The sequence below is a fragment of the Amia ocellicauda genome, unplaced genomic scaffold (genome assembly GCF_036373705.1).
Source record: "Amia ocellicauda isolate fAmiCal2 unplaced genomic scaffold, fAmiCal2.hap1 HAP1_SCAFFOLD_81, whole genome shotgun sequence".
NCBI classification, from domain to species: Eukaryota; Metazoa; Chordata; class Actinopteri; order Amiiformes; family Amiidae; genus Amia; species Amia ocellicauda.
Genome location: NW_027103007.1, coordinates 252,501 through 262,500, shown reverse-complemented (window position 1 = coordinate 262,500; position 10,000 = coordinate 252,501).

The following is a 10,000-nucleotide window of genomic DNA, read 5'->3' as shown; positions in this document are numbered from 1 at the left end:
TAGCCCCGCCTCAGACCCGCGAGAACCGCCCATCGGCACACGGCCCGCTGTGCGCCCGAGCCGTTTGGTGTAAAAACTGTCCAAAAGTGGTTTCGACCACTTAGGAACATCGTAGAGACTCGAAATAAAAAGGATTTTGTTGGAAAAGCGATTCTGAGGAAGGCTGTGTTAAAATTAATTTCGGGAAATGTCGTTTACCCCCCCCCAAATGGCTCCGAAGTACCCCCCCCCCACCCCCCCCCTAAAAAACCGTGTTCCGGGGGTTTTTCGAGAAAACAAACACACGGGGTATATAGAGGGGACTGAGACGAATCGAATGACGTGCTTTGCAAAGAAATCGGGGGCTCACAGCCCCCCCAGGAGAGGTTCAAAAGTCGGAGGACTGGTCACCTAACTCCCATTGAAGTCAATGGGGGAAAAATGAAAACTGTCAAAAAGGCTTAAAATGGTTCAAAAACCCACTGGGGCAGTAGATAATCATCCTATTTGAATTTTAAAAGTCTTAGTTTGGCGAAAAAATACCTTTTAATAATTGTTTTAGGGGTCAGAAAAATCAGCTCCGGCTGCCTGGTCACCTAGGGGAGATAGAAAATTTTTCTAAGTTTTTCACTCGGCCGCCTGGTCCCCTAACTCGAAAATTTTAAAGTGCTCCCATCGGTCCCGGGATAGGGTGGCTGATAGCTGGGAGCCCCCTGAGCACTGCCCCGGTGTTAGTTTTCGGAGAAATGCCCCCGTTGATTTGTTATGATTTTTTTTCCGCCGGCCGCCTGGTCGCCCTAATGCAAAGTCAATGGGAGTGAGGAGATAGAAAATTTTTCAAAGTTTTTCACTCGGCCGCCTGGTCCCCTGACTCGAAAATTTTAAAGTGCTCCCATCGGTCCCGGGATAGGGTGGCTGATAGCTGGGAGCCCCCTGAGCACAGCCCCGGTGTTAGTTTTCGGAGAAATGCCCCCGTTGATTTGTTATGATTTTTTTTCCGCCGGCCGCCTGGTCGCCCTAATGTAAAGTCAATGGGAGTGAGGAGATAGAACATTTTTCAAAGTTTTTCACCCGGCCCCAAACGGCTCCAAAACACACTGGGGCTGTGGCTGGGACTCTCACCAGGACTGCCCCCTACTTTATTTCTGGATTAAAAAGCATTCTATATTAATTTTTCGATTTTTGGGACCCGGGACGCCTGGTCACCTAACTCCCCTTCTATCCCTATGGGGGGGGGACGGGGACATCGAAAACGCTCCCATCGCCGCCGAGGCACGCTGCGGGGACTCTCCCTACCATCGCCCCATGCTTCCTTTGAAGAATATATGACGTTTTTCAATTTTCACCGACATTTGAAAATCAAAACTTCAGAACATTTCATAGTTATTCTCAATGGGTTGTCTAGGGGCACACATCTCTAAACTGGGGGAAATGCTCAAAATGATTAAAAAGAAAAACAATGCCCCCAGACCCGGGGGGCTGATAGCTGGGAGCCCCCTGAGCACAGCCCCGGTGTTAGTTTTCGGAGAAATGCCCCCGTTGATTTGTTATGATTTTTTTTCCGCCGGCCGCCTGGTCGCCCTAATGTAAAGTCAATGGGAGTGAGGAGATAGAATATTTTTCAAAGTTTTTCACTCGGCCGTCTGGTCCCCTGACTCGAAAATTTTAAAGTGCTCCCATCGGTCCCGGGATAGGGTGGCTGATAGCTGGGAGCCCCCTGAGCACAGCCCCGGTGTTAGTTTTCGGAGAAATGCCCCCGTTGATTTGTTATGATTTTTTTTCCGCCGGCCGCCTGGTCGCCCTAATGTAAAGTCAATGGGAGTGAGGAGATAGAATATTTTTCAAAGTTTTTCACTCGGCCGTCTGGTCCCCTGACTCGAAAATTTTAAAGTGCTCCCATCGGTCCCGGGATAGGGTGGCTGATAGCTGGGAGCCCCCTGAGCACAGCCCCGGTGTTAGTTTTCGGAGAAATGCCCCCGTTGATTTGTTATGATTTTTTTTCCGCCGGCCGCCTGGTCGCCCTAATGTAAAGTCAATGGGAGTGAGGAGATAGAATATTTTTCAAAGTTTTTCACTCGGCCGTCTGGTCCCCTGACTCGAAAATTTTAAAGTGCTCCCATCGGTCCCAGACCCGGGTGGCCACGAGGTGGGACCCCCCTGAGCACTGCCCCGGTGTTAGTTTTCGGAGAAATGCCCCCGTTGATTTGTTATGATTTTTTTTCCGCCGGCCGCCTGGTCGCCCTAATGTAAAGTCAATGGGAGTGAGGAGATAGAATATTTTTCAAAGTTTTTCACTCGGCCGTCTGGTCCCCTGACTCGAAAATTTTAAAGTGCTCCCATCGGTCCCGGGATAGGGTGGCTGATAGCTGGGAGCCCCCTGAGCACAGCCCCGGTGTTAGTTTTCGGAGAAATGCCCCCGTTGATTTGTTATGATTTTTTTTCCGCCGGCCGCCTGGTCGCCCTAATGTAAAGTCAATGGGAGTGAGGAGATAGAATATTTTTCAAAGTTTTTCACTCGGCCGTCTGGTCCCCTGACTCGAAAATTTTAAAGTGCTCCCATCGGTCCCAGACCCGGGTGGCCACGAGGTGGGACCCCCCTGAGCACTGCCCCGGTGTTAGTTTTCGGAGAAATGCCCCCGTTGATTTGTTATGATTTTTTTTCCGCCGGCCGCCTGGTCGCCCTAATGTAAAGTCAATGGGAGTGAGGAGATAGAATATTTTTCAAAGTTTTTCACTCGGCCGTCTGGTCCCCTGACTCGAAAATTTTAAAGTGCTCCCATCGGTCCCAGACCCGGGTGGCCACGAGGTGGGACCCCCCTGAGCACTGCCCCGGTGTTAGTTTTCGGAGAAATGCCCCCGTTGATTTGTTATGATCCGTAGTTGCCGGCCGGCCGCCCGGCATTGCTCTATCGGATGGAGCGTGGGCTGGCTATGGGAGATTTAGCGATTTTCGGAACCGGCCCCGATCGCCCCCCAAACCGGGTGGCCACGAGGTGGGACCCCCCTGAGCACTGCCCCGGTGTTAGTTTTCGGAGAAATGCCCCCGTTGATTTGTTATGATCCGTAGTTGCCGGCCGGCCGCCCGGCATTGCTCTATCGGATGGAGCGTGGGCTGGCTATGGGAGATTTAGCGATTTTCGGAACCGGCCCCGATCGCCCCCCAAACCGGGTGGCCACGAGGTGGGACCCCCCTGAGCACTGCCCCGGTGTTAGTTTTCCGAGAAATGCCCCCGTTGATTTGTTATGATCCGTAGTTGCCGGCCGGCCGCCCGGCAGTGCTCTATCGGATGGAGCGTGGGCTGGCTATGGGAGATTTAGCGATTTTCGGAACCGGCCCCGATCGCCCCCCAAACCGGGTGGCCACGAGGTGGGACCCCCCTGAGCACTGCCCCGGTGTTAGTTTTCCGAGAAATGCCCCCGTTGATTTGTTATGATCCGTAGTTGCCGGCCGGCCGCCCGGCAGTGCTCTATCGGATGGAGCGTGGGCTGGCTATGGGAGATTTAGCGATTTTCGGAACCGGCCCCGATCGCCCCCCAAACCGGGTGGCCACGAGGTGGGACCCCCCTGAGCACTGCCCCGGTGTTAGTTTTCGGAGAAATGCCCCCGTTGATTTGTTATGATCCGTAGTTGCCGGCCGGCCGCCCGGCAGTGCTCTATCGGATGGAGCGTGGGCTGGCTATGGGAGATTTAGCGATTTTCGGAACCGGCCCCGATCGCCCCCCAAACCGGGTGGCCACGAGGTGGGACCCCCCTGAGCACTGCCCCGGTGTTAGTTTTCGGAGAAATGCCCCCGTTGATTTGTTATGATCCGTAGTTGCCGGCCGGCCGCCCGGCAGTGCTCTATCGGATGGAGCGTGGGCTGGCTATGGGAGATTTAGCGATTTTCGGAACCGGCCCCGATCGCCCCCCAAACCGGGTGGCCACGAGGTGGGACCCCCCTGAGCACTGCCCCGGTGTTAGTTTTCCGAGAAATGCCCCCGTTGATTTGTTATGATCCGTAGTTGCCGGCCGGCCGCCCGGCAGTGCTCTATCGGATGGAGCGTGGGCTGGCTATGGGAGATTTAGCGATTTTCGGAACCGGCCCCGATCGCCCCCCAAACCGGGTGGCCACGAGGTGGGACCCCCCTGAGCACTGCCCCGGTGTTAGTTTTCCGAGAAATGCCCCCGTTGATTTGTTATGATCCGTAGTTGCCGGCCGGCCGCCCGGCAGTGCTCTATCGGATGGAGCGTGGGCTGGCTATGGGAGATTTAGCGATTTTCGGAACCGGCCCCGATCGCCCCCCAAACCGGGTGGCCACGAGGTGGGACCCCCCTGAGCACTGCCCCGGTGTTAGTTTTCCGAGAAATGCCCCCGTTGATTTGTTATGATCCGTAGTTGCCGGCCGGCCGCCCGGCAGTGCTCTATCGGATGGAGCGTGGGCTGGCTATGGGAGATTTAGCGATTTTCGGAACCGGCCCCGATCGCCCCCCAAACCGGGTGGCCACGAGGTGGGACCCCCCTGAGCACTGCCCCGGTGTTAGTTTTCGGAGAAATGCCCCCGTTGATTTGTTATGATCCGTAGTTGCCGGCCGGCCGCCCGGCAGTGCTCTATCGGATGGAGCGTGGGCTGGCTATGGGAGATTTAGCGATTTTCGGAACCGGCCCCGATCGCCCCCCAAACCGGGTGGCCACGAGGTGGGACCCCCCTGAGCACTGCCCCGGTGTTAGTTTTCGGAGAAATGCCCCCGTTGATTTGTTATGATCCGTAGTTGCCGGCCGGCCGCCCGGCATTGCTCTATCGGATGGAGCGTGGGCTGGCTATGGGAGATTTAGCGATTTTCGGAACCGGCCCCGATCGCCCCCCAAACCGGGTGGCCACGAGGTGGGACCCCCCTGAGCACTGCCCCGGTGTTAGTTTTCGGAGAAATGCCCCCGTTGATTTGTTACGATTATTTTTCGCCCAGGCGATGTGCCTTTTCATTTTGTTTTGCACTTTCCTTCATTCCTTGGTGCATGCTACCATCTAACGGACACATTTCGGTACTGCAGTTTGAAAGTAATTTCCCCGTCTAGGGATCTCTCTCTCGTCTAGGGACACTGCTGTACACACACACACACACACACACACACACACACACACACACACACACACACACACACACACACAGTGAGAGAGAGGGAGAGATAGAGAGAGAGAGAGGTGGAGAGGGAGAGAGAGGTGGAGATAGAGAGATGGAGATAGAGATGGAGATAGAGAGAGATGGAGATAGAGAGAGAGATGGAGATGGAGAGAGAGATGGTGATAGAGAGATAGAGATAGAGAGAGAGATGGTGATAGAGAGAGAGATGGTGATAGAGAGATGGAGATAGAGAGAGAGATGGTGATAGAGAGAGAGTCGTCACACTCTGGAACAAACTCCCCAGAAGCTGAAAGTTGGGGAACATTATGATGATCTTTATTTCTTGGCAGATAATAAATGATGATCTTACAGAGGGCGACTTACAACACCAGTGCAAACATACAGCGAAGGACAAGGCATCAATCGCGACAGAATCCCTTGAGTTAAAGCAGCAGATTCAGAATAACACACGTCAAAACAGACTGGAGACTAAAACGAGCACGAAAGGTGTCGAATATGTGGCCTCCTCTCGCTTGTAAACTCTCTCGTGTTCCTGTCGATGGGGTCGGCGGCTCGGGGCAGCGGCCTAGCAGCAGCAGGCAGGCCACCCGGCTGCCTGGGGCTGACCTCCGGGGCAGGCAGGCAGGCTGACCTCCAGGGCAGGCAGGCAGGCAGGCAGGCAGACCTCCAGGGCTAACAGGCTGACCTCCAGGGCTGGCAGGCTGACCTCCAGGGCTGGAAGGCAGGATGGCAGACCTCCAGGGCAGGCAGGCAGGCAGGCAGGCAGGCAGGCAGACCTCCAGGGCTGGCAGGGAGACCTCCAGGGCTGGCAGGCAGGCAGGCAGGGCTGTGTGGCTGGGGAGGGCAGGCTGGCAGGCAGGTAGGCCGTGCTGCTGCCAGGGCTGGAAGGCTGACCTCCAGGGCAGGCAGGCAGGCAGACCTCCAGGGCAGGCAGGCAGGTAGGCCGTGCTGCTGCCAGGGCTGGCAGGCTGACCTCCAGGGCAGGCAGGCAGGCAGGCAGACCTCCAGGGCTGGCAGGCTGACCTCCAGGGCAGGCAGGCAGGCAGGCAGGCAGACCTCCAGGGCTAACAGGCTGACCTCCAGGGCTGGCAGGCTGACCTCCAGGGCTGGAAGGCAGGATGGCAGACCTCCAGGGCAGGCAGGCAGGCAGGCAGGCAGGCAGGCAGACCTCCAGGGCTGGCAGGGAGACCTCCAGGGCTGGCAGGCAGGCAGGCAGGGCTGTGTGGCTGGGGAGGGCAGGCTGGCAGGCAGGTAGGCCGTGCTGCTGCCAGGGCTGGAAGGCTGACCTCCAGGGCAGGCAGGCAGGCAGACCTCCAGGGCAGGCAGGCAGGTAGGCCGTGCTGCTGCCAGGGCTGGCAGGCTGACCTCCAGGGCAGGCAGGCAGGCAGGCAGACCTCCAGGGCTGGCAGGCTGACCTCCAGGGCAGGCAGGCAGGCAGGCAGGCAGACCTCCAGGGCTAACAGGCTGACCTCCAGGGCTGGCAGGCTGACCTCCAGGGCTGGAAGGCAGGATGGCAGACCTCCAGGGCAGGCAGGCAGGCAGGCAGGCAGGCAGGCAGACCTCCAGGGCTGGCAGGGAGACCTCCAGGGCTGGCAGGCAGGCAGGCAGGGCTGTGTGGCTGGGGAGGGCAGGCTGGCAGGCAGGTAGGCCGTGCTGCTGCCAGGGCTGGAAGGCTGACCTCCAGGGCAGGCAGGCAGGCAGACCTCGAGGGCAGGCAGGCAGGTAGGCCGTGCTGCTACCAGGGCAGGCAGGCAGACCTCCAGGGCTAACAGGCTGACCTCCAGGGCAGGCAGTGCTGCTACCAGGGCTGGATAGCAGACCTCCAGGGCTGGATAGCAGACCTCCAGGGCTAACAGGCAGACCTCCAGGGCTGGCAGGCAGGCAGGCAGACCTCCAGGGCAGGCAGTGCTGCTACCAGGGCTGGATAGCAGACCTCCAGGGCAGGCAGTGCTGCTACCAGGGCAGGCAGTGCTGCTGCCAGGGCTGGATGGCAGGCAGGCAGACCTCCAGGGCTAACAGGCTGACCTCCAGGGCAGGCAGGCAGACCTCCAGGGCTAACAGGCTGACCTCCAGGGCAGGCAGTGCTGCTACCAGGGCAGGCAGGCTGTCCTCCAGGGCTGGATAGCAGACCTCCAGGGCAGGCAGTGCTGCCACCAGGGCAGGCAGGCTGTCCTCCAGGGCTGGATAGCAGACCTCCAGGGCAGGCAGTGCTGCTACCAGGGCAGGCAGGCTGTCCTCCAGGGCTGGATAGCAGACCTCCAGGGCAGGCAGTGCTGCTACCAGGGCAGGCAGTGCTGCTGCCAGGGCTGGATGGCAGGCAGGCAGACCTCCAGGGCTGGATAGCAGACCTCCAGGGCTAACAGGCTGACCTCCAGGGCTGGCAGGCTGACCTCCAGGGCTGGAAGGCAGGATGGCAGACCTCCAGGGCAGGCAGGCAGGCAGGCAGGCAGGCAGGCAGACCTCCAGGGCTGGCAGGGAGACCTCCAGGGCTGGCAGGCAGGCAGGCAGGGCTGTGTGGCTGGGGAGGGCAGGCTGGCAGGCAGGTAGGCCGTGCTGCTGCCAGGGCTGGAAGGCTGACCTCCAGGGCAGGCAGGCAGGCAGACCTCGAGGGCAGGCAGGCAGGTAGGCCGTGCTGCTACCAGGGCAGGCAGGCAGACCTCCAGGGCTAACAGGCTGACCTCCAGGGCAGGCAGTGCTGCTACCAGGGCTGGATAGCAGACCTCCAGGGCTGGATAGCAGACCTCCAGGGCTAACAGGCAGACCTCCAGGGCTGGCAGGCAGGCAGGCAGACCTCCAGGGCAGGCAGTGCTGCTACCAGGGCTGGATAGCAGACCTCCAGGGCAGGCAGTGCTGCTACCAGGGCAGGCAGTGCTGCTGCCAGGGCTGGATGGCAGGCAGGCAGACCTCCAGGGCTAACAGGCTGACCTCCAGGGCAGGCAGGCAGACCTCCAGGGCTAACAGGCTGACCTCCAGGGCAGGCAGTGCTGCTACCAGGGCAGGCAGGCTGTCCTCCAGGGCTGGATAGCAGACCTCCAGGGCAGGCAGTGCTGCCACCAGGGCAGGCAGGCTGTCCTCCAGGGCTAACAGGCAGACCTCCAGGGCTAACAGGCAGACCTCCAGGGCAGGCAGGCAGACCTCCAGGGCAGGCAGTGCTGCTACCAGGGCTGGATAGCAGACCTCCAGGGCTAACAGGCAGACCTCCAGGGCTGGCAGTGCTGCTACCAGGGCTGGATAGCAGACCTCCAGGGCTGGATAGCAGACCTCCAGGGCTAACAGGCAGACCTCCAGGGCAGGCAGGCAGACCTCCAGGGCTGGATAGCTGACCTCCAGGGCTGGATAGCAGACCTCCAGGGCTAACAGGCTGACCTCCAGGGCTAACAGGCAGACCTCCAGGGCAGGCAGGCAGACCTCCAGGGCAGGCAGTGCTGCTACCAGGGCTGGATAGCAGACCTCCAGGGCTAACAGGCAGACCTCCAGGGCTGGAAGGCAGGCAGTGCTGCTACCAGGGCAGGCAGGCTGTCCTCCAGGGCTGGAAGGCAGACCTCCAGGGCAGGCAGGCAGACCTCCAGGGCAGGCAGTGCTGCTACCAGGGCTGGATAGCAGACCTCCAGGGCTGGATAGCAGACCTCCAGGGCTAACAGGCAGACCTCCAGGGCTGGCAGGCTGACCTCCAGGGCAGGCAGGCAGGCAGGCAGACCTCCAGGGCTGGATAGCTGACCTCCAGGGCTGGATAGCAGACCTCCAGGGCTAACAGGCTGACCTCCAGGGCTAACAGGCAGACCTCCAGGGCAGGCAGGCAGACCTCCAGGGCAGGCAGTGCTGCTACCAGGGCTGGATAGCAGACCTCCAGGGCTAACAGGCAGACCTCCAGGGCTGGAAGGCAGGCAGTGCTGCTACCAGGGCAGGCAGGCTGTCCTCCAGGGCTGGAAGGCAGACCTCCAGGGCAGGCAGGCAGACCTCCAGGGCAGGCAGTGCTGCTACCAGGGCTGGATAGCAGACCTCCAGGGCTGGAAGGCAGGCAGGCAGACCTCCAGGGCAGGCAGTGCTGCTACCAGGGCTGGATAGCAGACCTCCAGGGCTGGAAGGCAGACCTCCAGGGCAGGCAGGCAGACCTCCAGGGCAGGCAGTGCTGCTACCAGGGCTGGATAGCAGACCTCCAGGGCTGGAAGGCAGGCAGGCAGACCTCCAGGGCAGGCAGTGCTGCTACCAGGGCTGGATAGCAGACCTCCAGGGCTAACAGGCAGACCTCCAGGGCAGGCAGTGCTGCTACCAGGGCTGGATAGCAGACCTCCAGGGCTAACAGGCAGACCTCCAGGGCTGGAAGGCAGGCAGTGCTGCTACCAGGGCAGGCAGGCTGTCCTCCAGGGCTGGAAGGCAGACCTCCAGGGCAGGCAGGCAGACCTCCAGGGCAGGCAGTGCTGCTACCAGGGCTGGATAGCAGACCTCCAGGGCTGGAAGGCAGGCAGGCAGACCTCCAGGGCAGGCAGTGCTGCTACCAGGGCTGGATAGCAGACCTCCAGGGCTAACAGGCAGACCTCCAGGGCTGGCAGTGCTGCTACCAGGGCTGGATAGCAGACCTCCAGGGCTGGATAGCAGACCTCCAGGGCTAACAGGCAGACCTCCAGGGCTGGCAGGCTGACCTCCAGGGCAGGCAGGCAGGCAGGCAGACCTCCAGGGCTGGATAGCTGACCTCCAGGGCTGGAAGGCAGACCTCCAGGGCTGGCAGGCTGACCTCCAGGGCAGGCAGGCCGGGCCCCCGGTGCTGCATCTCGGCCGCTGCCTGGGGCGGACCGGCCCGGGTGCCCTTGCGCTTTTTCGACACCAGGGGGCAGTTGGGTGCCATTCCGTCCCTCGTGTGGCGAAATGGCGGTACTGCACCTCCGCCTTTTTGCTGGAGAA